Here is a 10437-nt window from a genome sequence, read left to right as displayed (position 1 = left end):
TGATGAAGGGCTTCCGCCCGAAACATCGATTTCGCTGCTCGTTGGATGCTGCCTGAACTGCTGTCGATCCAAAAGCATACCCAACACTCCCTCCTCCGTAATAATGATTATGTACATGTCCTAACCTACCCTCATCTCTTTGTCATTCACTAGCATTTTATTAGTGTCTTCCACCAAGAAGATCGATACAAAATACCTGCTCCATGCCTCAGTCATTTCATCATATCCTATAACTAAGTGCTCCTTCTCATCCTCTAAAGGATCAACTTTTACGTTAGCCACTCATTTTCATTTTATATATTTAGGGAATCATCTGCAATCTCTTTTCATGTTCTGTGCTCGTTTTTTTTGTGTTCTATCCTACTTTTCTTTATAGCTCTTTTCATGGCATTCTGTTTACCTTTAATTTTTTCCAATCTTCAGGGTTCCTGCTGTTCTTGGGCACTTTGCATGCCTTCTCTTTAAACTTGGTAGCGTCGCTTATTGGTAAGATACCGTATCCCCATAACCCCTTTTCTTAGAGTCTTTCGTTTTCACTGAACATACTTTTGCTAAGAACATTGAAAGATTCCTTTGATAATCCTGCATTGCTCGTCAACTCTCACTATAAAGTCGTTGTTTTCATTCGACTTTAGCCAAGTCCGCCCTCATTCTATTGTTGTCTCCCTTGTTTAAGCACAGGACCCTGGTATTGGATTTTATCTTCACACTCTCCATCTGTATTTTAAATTCAACCATACTATAATCATACTTTCCAAGTTGATTTCTCGCTGTGAGGTTATTAATTATTCCTGTCTCATTACACAGGACCAGATCTAGCATAGCTTGCTCCTTATTGTACGTACTTTTATTTTAGAACAGTCAAACCCAGATATTTCGGATTCACTGTTTTTTCATCTTTCAAAAATAAAACAAGGACAGCATGACCTTGTTGATGGAGTAGCATTTTCACAACACTAGACTTGGGACTTCATCAAATAATTTCTGAAAATCCAAATTCACTGCATCTATTCCTTCGTAATAATTTATTTCCCAGTCGGTTCCTCAAATATGACCCACCTTTAATAGTTTGGCATTGACTTGATCCATTTTCATTACTTTCAAACGAATTTAATTTTCAAAGTTCCCTGACAAAGCATTCTTTCTAATAGACTCTTCTATTGCCCTGACTGCTTCTTTGGTGATAAGCAGACTGTAATTCTCTGCTTTCTCCCTGCCTCCTTTCGAAGTACTGGGGTTACATTTGCTGCTCTCAAATCTGTCAATACAATCATCAGGAATTTTGAAGACAGCAAGCAATGTCTCCATTATCCCCACTGCCACCTCCTTTCGGAATCAGAGATATAGATTGTCAGGCCTTGGGGATTTATCAGATTTCAGTCCAAATATTTGCTCCATAACTGTTTATTTACTGATTTGATTGTATTTCCTGTTTTTTTTCTCAGTAGACCTAGAAATGCTTGGAAGTTTTGAATTTTTTTCATTCATGAAGGCAGAACTGAAGTATTTGCTTTATAACCTGCAATTTTCCTGTTCTCCATTCGCTGGTTTTGGACGGTAAGGAAACTACAATTATCTTTGCCAACATTTCACCTTGGTATATTGTACTTTGAGAAGATTTTACGTTTTACGCTTGTTTAATGATTGACCTTCCACAGCCATACAATCACAGAAGCAGAGCATCGAAATTACAGCACGATCTATATTATTCCAACCTTACCTCATCAGTCCCATAACCATGAGTGATTTGACACTTCAAGTGCTCGTCCGAATACTGGTTAATGGTTGTGAGGTGACCCGTGATAACTACCCTCCCCCCCCCCACCCCCCCCAGGACGAGCATTTGGGACCCCATCACCCCTGGATGAAAAACAATCCCAGAATCCTCTCTAAACACAAATCCTTTCCTTTAAAAGTGTGCTATCCTTTTCTTGGCCCTTTGACTAAAAGGAACAGCTGCTCTCTATCCACCCTGTCCATGCCCCTAGTAATCTTATCCTTCTGAATTGCGTCCTCCTCAGCCTTCTCTGCGCCGAAGTAAACAAATGGAGTTTATGAAACCTCTTTCCATCTATATCTTCCTGAATCATAAAAAATCCTCCTCAATGCCAAACAACCAGCCAATATTTGTGTCAAATACAAACTTGCGTATCACGCTGCCACTTCCCCACCACATTCACACCTACATCATTTATAAATACCACAAATAATATGGGACACAGCGCTGATCATTATGGTATATCAGGGGACTCTACTCTACAGTCACACAAACAGCCTTCTACCACCACATATTTTTCGCAAAATTTTCTCTAACAATGATCTGAAATACACTGTTTTATAGTTCCCTGCTCCATCTCTTCAACCCTTCAAAGGCTGTTCTCCAGTCCTCGGGCACCTCACCTGTGACCAGATTCTGTTTCAACGTTTGCATCAGCGCTCTCGTCCTTGTCTCCAATATCAACCTGAGATGTAATTGAGCTGGAGTTGGGTATTGGCCCAGTTTTATACCAGCCAAAACCATCAATCCCTGCTCACATCTTACATCAATATTTTCAAGAACTCACCAGTGAACCTTCTTGTCTTCTGTACCTTCCTCCTCATTTTCCCAAGTAAAACAGACGTGAAGTTCTCATCTAACAATCAATCAGCGTCTCCAGTTTCACACACAGATTCCCGCCTTGATCTCAGATCAAGTCTCCTCAGCAGACCATTGTGCCATCTGAGAGACTAATCAGGAGAATGCCGATTCAGTATATGCGATCAGTATATTTTACTTAGATCAAGATGGCAAAATTGTACAGGTACACTCCAGGTACAGTCTCCCCAATTCTCTGTGTTACTAGTGCAGAATGTATTTACTTCTATTAGGAGAAAATTACTGGAGAAGCTGAATCTGTACTGAAGCAAACACATGCTCGAGATCACTGTGACTCAGACAGCATCGTAAAGAGATAGCAATCTGACACTTTGAGTCTAGTTGATTCTTCATACTCTGCATTCGGATTCCCTTTAAATGAAGGCATTTAAAGGGGCACAACACTGAAATCTGTGGCACAACAGCGTACACCGGTCTTCAGTCACACAAACAGCCATCTACGACCACTTATGTTCTCCAATAGTTTCTCTAATGCTTACCTTCCCCGTTTGCATATGTTCCTCCCAATACACTTTGCTGTAAAGTTTTGCCCCTAACTTACTGTGTGTGCTGATTAAACCTCCTCCTGAATATCTGACTGCACCACATTCACTGATTCGCCATTGCTTATATCTACAAGAGATATCTTCAAGAAAACAATTGTAAATTATAACTTCCCTTTCATAAATACCGAACAACTCTCTTGAAATTTGCTATTACTTTCTCAGTATCCAATATGATCTTCGTTAAGAATAGCTTGCAACAGATTCCCTTCTGTGGATGACAAATAACTGTCCTGTCGTCCTCCACTCTCCCATTTCTTCCCTTCGTTAATCATTTGAATGCATTTAGAACCTTCCGAAGTGAATACAGAGAAATACAGTGGTCCCTTTTGCAATCAACATGTGCATTGCTATTTTCTCTGACATTTCAGATTGAATTACATCTGGTCTGTCAGACCTATCAATCCTCATCCCAGTTCTGTTTCCAAATTCTACCTCATAACTGTATATGATTGATTTTAGTCTTTAGTTACAAAGGTCCCGTGATGATTTGGCATTTCTGGGAGATTTTCTGGATCTTCCTCTTTGAAGACAGACGCAATGTTAAAAGTTCATTTCCTTGTTATTTTTCTGTTCTCAACAATAAATCATCATATCTTCACATTCGCTGTGCCACTTTTGATCTTGGTATCATTTTCATTTCAAGTATCAACAGACGCTTTTCGTCAGTATTTACAAATAACAAAGAAAATCACATCACAGGAACAGGACCTTCAGCCCTCCAAGCCTACGTCAAACCTCCTCTGTATCTTTTACGTTTCAGTAATATCACTCTCATTAATTTCAACCAACGGTTATAATAAGGTTCAAACTGCAATTTGAGAGGGAGAGGGTACAATCGGAAATGACAATATTTCTGTTGAATGAAGGGAACTATGGAGCTATGAAGGAGGAGCTGGCCAAAGTTCAATGGTGCAATACCTTCGCAGGGATGAAAGTGGAGGTACAATGGCGGATATTTCTGTGTATAATGCAGAAGATGCAGGATCAGATCATTCCAAAAAGGAAGAAAGATCCTAAGAGGGGTCATAATGAAGTTAAGAAACATAGAAATTTAAATGAGAAAAAGTATAACATAGCAAAGATAAGTGGGAAAACGGAGGGCTGGGAAGCTTTTAAAGAACAACAGAGGATTACTAAGAAGGAAATATGCAGAGGAAAAATGAGGTACGAAGGTAAACTGGCCAAGAATATAAAGCAGAATATTAAAAGCTTTTTTAGGTATGTGAAAGGTCACAAAATGTTTAAGACTAAAATCGGTCCCTTGAAGACAAAAACAGGGGAATATATTACGGGGAACAAAGAAATGGCAGAAGAATTGAATTGGTACTTCAGACCTGTGTTTACTGGGGAAGACACAAGCAATCTCCCTGAGGTAACAGTGTCTGAAGGACCTGAACTTAAGGGACTTTTTATTTGCGAGGAATTGATGTTGGAGAAACTTTTAGGTCTGAAGGTTGATAAGTCCGTGGGGCCTGATGGTCTCCATTCCAGGGTACTGAAGGAGGTGGCTCGAGAAATCGTGGATGCGTTGGTGATTATTTTCCAGATTGTGATAGATTCGGGATCAGTTCCTGCGGATTGGAGGGTGGCTAATGTTGTACCACTTTTTAAGAAATGTTGGATTGAGAAAGCAGGAAATTATAGACTAGTTAGTCTGACCTCAGTGGTGGGAAAGATGCTGGAGTCTATTATAAAGGATGAATTACGACACATCTGAATAGTAGTAACATGATAGGTCAGAGGCAGCATGGATTTATGAAGGGGAAATCATGCTTGACTAATCTTCTAGAATGTTTTGAGGATGTAAGTCTGACGATGGACGAGGGAGGTCCAGTAGATGTAGTGTACCTGAACTTTCAGAAAGCTTTTGATAAAGTCCCACATAGGAGGCTAGTGAGCAAAATTAGGGCGCATGGTATTGGGGGTAAAGTACTAACTTGGATTGAAAGTTGTTTGTCTGATAAGAAACAAAGAGTTGTGATAAATAGCTCAATTTCGGAATGGCAGGCAGTGACCAGTGGGGTACCGCAGGGATCAGTGCTGGGACCGCAGCTTTTTACAATATATGTTAATGATATAGAAGATAGTATTAGTAATAACATTAGCACATTTGCTGATGATACTAAGCTGGGTGGCAGGGTGAAATGTGAGGAGGATATTCGGAGATTACAGGTTGACCTGGACAGGTTAGGTGAGTGGTCAGATGCATGGCAGATGCAGTTTAAAGTTGATAAATGTATGGTTATCCACTTTGGTGGCAAGAACAGGAAGTCAGATTACTACCTCAATGGAATCAATTCAGGTAAAGGGGCAGTACAAAGAAATCTGTGTATTCTTGTACACCAGTCAATGTAGGTAAGCATGCAGGTACAGCAGGTCGTGTGGAAGGCTAAAAGGATGCTGGCCTTCATAACAAGAGCGATCGAGTATAGAAGCAAAGAGGTTATGCAGCTGTACAGGGTCCTGGTGACACCACACCTGGAGTACTGTGTGCAGGTCTGGTCTCAAAATTTGAGGAAAGACATTCTGGTTATTGAGGGAGTGCAGCGTAGGTTCACCATGTCAATCCCTAGAATGGCGGGTCGACATTACACTGAAAGACTGGAGTAACTGGGCTTGTATACCCTTGAGTTCAGAAGACTGAGAGGGGATCTGATTGAGACATATAAGATTATGAAAGGATTGGACACTCTGGAGGCAGGAAACATGTTTCCGTTGATGGGTGAGTGCCAAACCAGAGGACACAGCTTAAAAATACGGGGTAGACCATTTCGGACAGAGATGAGGAGAAACGTCTTCACCCAGAGAGTTGTGGCTGTATCGAATTCTCTGCTCCAGAGGGCAGTGGAGGCCCAGTCTCAGGATTCATTGAAGAAAGAGTTGGGTAGTGCTGTCAAGGATAGTGGAATCAAGTGTTATGGAGATAAGGCAGGAACAGGATACTGATCAGGAACAGCCATAATCATATTGAATGTTAGTGCAGGCTCGAAGGGCAGAATGGCCTACTACTACACCTATTGTCTATTGTCAATGAATAATCGCCTCACCATTTTAGATGTACTCAATAAATCAACTCTTTCATCCCTCGAATCTGTCTAATGAACAAACCTATTTACTTGCTGCATCAGCATGCTGATGTTATGTTTCATACAAAGGATATCTCCAATCCATTTGTACTGCTCCTTCTTTTGAGAGTTCCCTTCATTAAATAACAGCCTGCCTTTTCGTTCTCAGTGTCATGCACAAGCTCGGATGCATATTGCACTCAGCTCCCGCCATCACACTATCAGTATAAATTGTAAAAAACTGAAACTGTAGAACTGATATTTCTAGTACTCCAGTAGATTCGTCTCTATCATAAAGTTCAATGAATCCTGACTGTCCAATTTCTATGTGTTAACCAACTGATCCCATACTAGTTCACTATCCATCATACTGTGCGCTTCTGTATTGTGAAATAACCTTTATTTTGAGATACCTGGTGGAAAATATTCAGAAAGCTTCGTGTCTACCAGTTCCCCTTTATCAAGTCCGATTGTCACATTCTCCGTCATCTCCAGAAAAAAAACTTTGCATGATTTTACAGACAAAATATAGTTACCCTTTCACAAAAACATATTGACTCTGCGTGAAGTTTTTCTAATAGCCCTGCAGTCCCTTCCTTAATTACAGACTCTCACAGATTCCTAGCAACAACAGTTCGGCTAAATGGTTCCTGCTTTCAGTCTAGCTCTTTTCATGAAGACAGGCGCCACATTAGAGGGTCTCCAGTTTCGCTGGACCACTCCTGTAATCCAGAGATCTATGGAATATTTCACACAGTGCCACCAGTCACTCTGTAACAACTTTCTTCAAAACCAGCTATGAATTACAGCTGACTATCATTCGTCTTATCTGTGTTTTTTTTTTAAAATCCCTTGTTCCTTTAATTAGAGGAAGTTCAAGAAATTCCCTCCTATTCCCATTTTGTTTTTATCGTTGAAATGCTTACAGTGCCTGTAGGGAATAACGTAAAATGCTGATGTCAATTATCTATCTGTTTTTCCCAGTCCCTCGAGCCCTATTCACACCCTTCAAATGTCCTCAGTATACTTTCCTGACTTTTTTTTCTCCCAAAGGTGAGATACTCATCTTGAACTCTTTTCATATGCACGGAAAAGCTCATGCTGCTTGTTTTTATATTAGTTGCCATTTTACTTATATCGTATCTTTTCTTCCTTTTTCCATGCTTTCTAGATTCATACAGTCATATCGTGCACAAACAGACCCTTTGGACCAACGTTTCCACGCTGACCAGGTTCTCCAAACTAAATTAGCCCGATCTGCTTGTATTTGGCCCATATGCCTCTAAACATTTTCCATTCATACGCTTGTCCAAATGTCTTTCAGATGTTGGAACTGTACTTGCATCTACTACAATTCCCCTGTCATCTCATTCCAGACACATACCACCCTCTGCATGAAAAAAGATGCTCCTTTGTCCCCCTTTATACCTTCCCCCTTTCACCATAAAGCTGTGCATCTGTCTTTGAACTCCCCTCTCCTGTGGAAAGGATCTTGGCTACTCACCCGATCCATGCCTCCCATGATTTTATTAACTTCTATAATGTTACCCCTCAACCTCTTATTCTCCATCTGGTACGAACTTCAAGAACAAGCATTTAAAGATAAGCACTGCAAATTTGAAACAATATTCAAAATGACAGGTAAACAATACTCAGCCCAAACTTCATGCCATAATTTGCTTTTCTCCATGTTACAATACTAAGGCAGCATGAAACGCTTACTAGTGCCAATTAGAAGTGAAACACGTGAATTCCTATGTCTAAAGTGGATGATGATTGTTACGGTAAAAACGTATCTCTGGCCAGATCTATGTAAGAAAAGGAATATTTATACCACACAGTCAGCATGAATTTGCCTTGAGCAGAGTGAGATGAAGGTGAAGTAAACATTTTGAAATTTGGATCAAAGTGCGAATTCAGTGCAAATGGGGAGAGGAGTTTTCAATAAGGTTTACTCAAAGAAGGAAACTTTCCTGAATGAGATGTGAGTGTGAGGTGTAAAACAGCATCAATGGAGAGGCAGAACCACACTGAGAGACTGAGACCAGAGGCAAAGTGGCAGTACAAAACGCAGCTTGATGCTAGTGCAGTGAAGGTAGACTGGATCAAAGAGCTTCAGTTGAAGTGGGTAGGGAACATAATGTGATAGAATGTGCTCTGTAATTGGAGAGGGAGAACCTGGAATAAGGAAGGGGAGACGAGCAGAGATGAGGATGAAGCAGCAATGGTCGGGTTTTCTGTGGCGTAACTCAGAAAGCACAGCTGACATTCATACCCAGAATCTGCTTCTGATCCCTGAAATAAACATCCTATACCCGGCCCTACACTAACACTCATTAAATTGTGACTGAATAGTATCCATGACAGTTTTTGTCAACCATGGGTGGTCCATTTTCTTATCGAGTGCATTGTTTTTGAACAGAAACAATAATTGCTGAGCGTTTTGGGATATCTGCTTGAATTCGGCTCATGCATACCTACTTAACGTCCTCTGGGCCTATTTCCACATTCCACTTCAGACCAAATAGAGACAACCCATTTCTCCAATTCACACTTATTTTACATCCATTTTTCATCTGTTTCTATTTAACCACAATTAAAAGCCCATTCCTCTGTGTCATTGCACCTCCACATGCTCTGTTTCCCATCATCCCTCGTCCACGTTTGCTAACGGATTAGAAGGTCCTTTTTAGTTCTGAACAAAGCTATCTCTGTTTTTCTTTCTCCACAGCTGCTGCCAGACTTGCTGAGTTTCTCCAGCAATTTCTGTTTTTGATCAACTTTCAAAGACGTTTATCAAAGTTGCTCCAACACCCTGTCCAACATGGAGCGCCATACACCGGGAAGTGAGCAACAACGAAAGGTGCACAAATGCATTCGTTCTGAAACAACATAAAATTGACATCATTGACACTACAGAGATCTTAATGAAGACCATGGAGAAAAACAAATGGAAACACATTCAATTTAAACACCGAAAGTGGCACGACTGGAAGAGAAAAGATTCAGATGAATATTAGAATTTGAATCGCAACAGTGTGGAATCAGGCCCTTCTGCCCAACAAATCCACACCGATCCTCTGAAGAGTAAACCAAGCAGATCTCTTCCCCTATCCTATATTTACCACTGACTAATGCACATAACCTACATCCCTGAACACTATAGGCAATTTAGCAAGGCCAATTCACCTCACCTGCACATTTTTGGATTGTGAGAAGGAACCAGAGCACCTGGAAGAAACCCAAACAGACACGAGGAGAATGTGCATACTCCACACAGAAAGCTGTGGGAGGATGGAATCAGACCCGGGTCCCCAGCGCTGTGAAGCAGTACCGCTAACGACTGAGCCACGGTGCCACCACATGGAATATGCTTAGAGGTATTGAGAAACGTGACAGGGAAGAGGTGTGACATTACGGACAATCACTCACAGGTATGTGAATATGAAAATGGAATTGTTGCCACATCAGAAATCATAGTAGGTCACGGGGTGTGGATCAATGGGTCTCGGTATGAATTGGGCGACAGACAGCAGAATTGCATTGCAGAAATTGCAGCTCAAAACCCCAGAATTTATGTAATAGTGTAGATCACAGTTGGACAGAAGGAGAATGGTATTGAGTGACAATCTGTAACTTTTCGCCCAGTATAATCTCTCAGTCTATTATTCCCATTAAGCTGAACGATGTATCAGTCACGAGTGTGGGTGCAAATACCAGGGTCAGAACCGTGTGTACCTAAAACTGATGACAATCCATTTAAAGCTACCACACTTGAATACTCACTTATATTGCAAACAGCAGGACGAACATCTGATAGAGAGGATGAAACGATTACAAAGCAAACAGATCAGATCGAAGCTCTGCAGTCCTGCCACAGCCAGTCAGAAATGGAGTTGAACTATGAAACAACTGACGAAAGAAGAGGACTCCATAAATATTATTTTTTTAGAAAGTTCAATGGAATTAGGGTGTTGCTGGATAGGTCATCATTTATTGCCCACAGTGCAGTTAGGAGTCAAACACATTGCTGTGGGTTTGGAGTCACAAGTAGGCCAGAGCAGGAATGAGTGGCAGCTTCCTTCCCTAAAGGACATCAGTGAACCAGATGGGTTTCCCTCACAATCAGCAATTGATTCTTGATCATCATTCGACTCTTAATTCCAAATAT

Source organism: Chiloscyllium punctatum, chromosome 28 (assembly GCF_047496795.1).
Source record: "Chiloscyllium punctatum isolate Juve2018m chromosome 28, sChiPun1.3, whole genome shotgun sequence".
NCBI classification, from domain to species: domain Eukaryota; kingdom Metazoa; phylum Chordata; class Chondrichthyes; order Orectolobiformes; family Hemiscylliidae; genus Chiloscyllium; species Chiloscyllium punctatum.
This window is presented reverse-complemented; position numbering follows the sequence as displayed.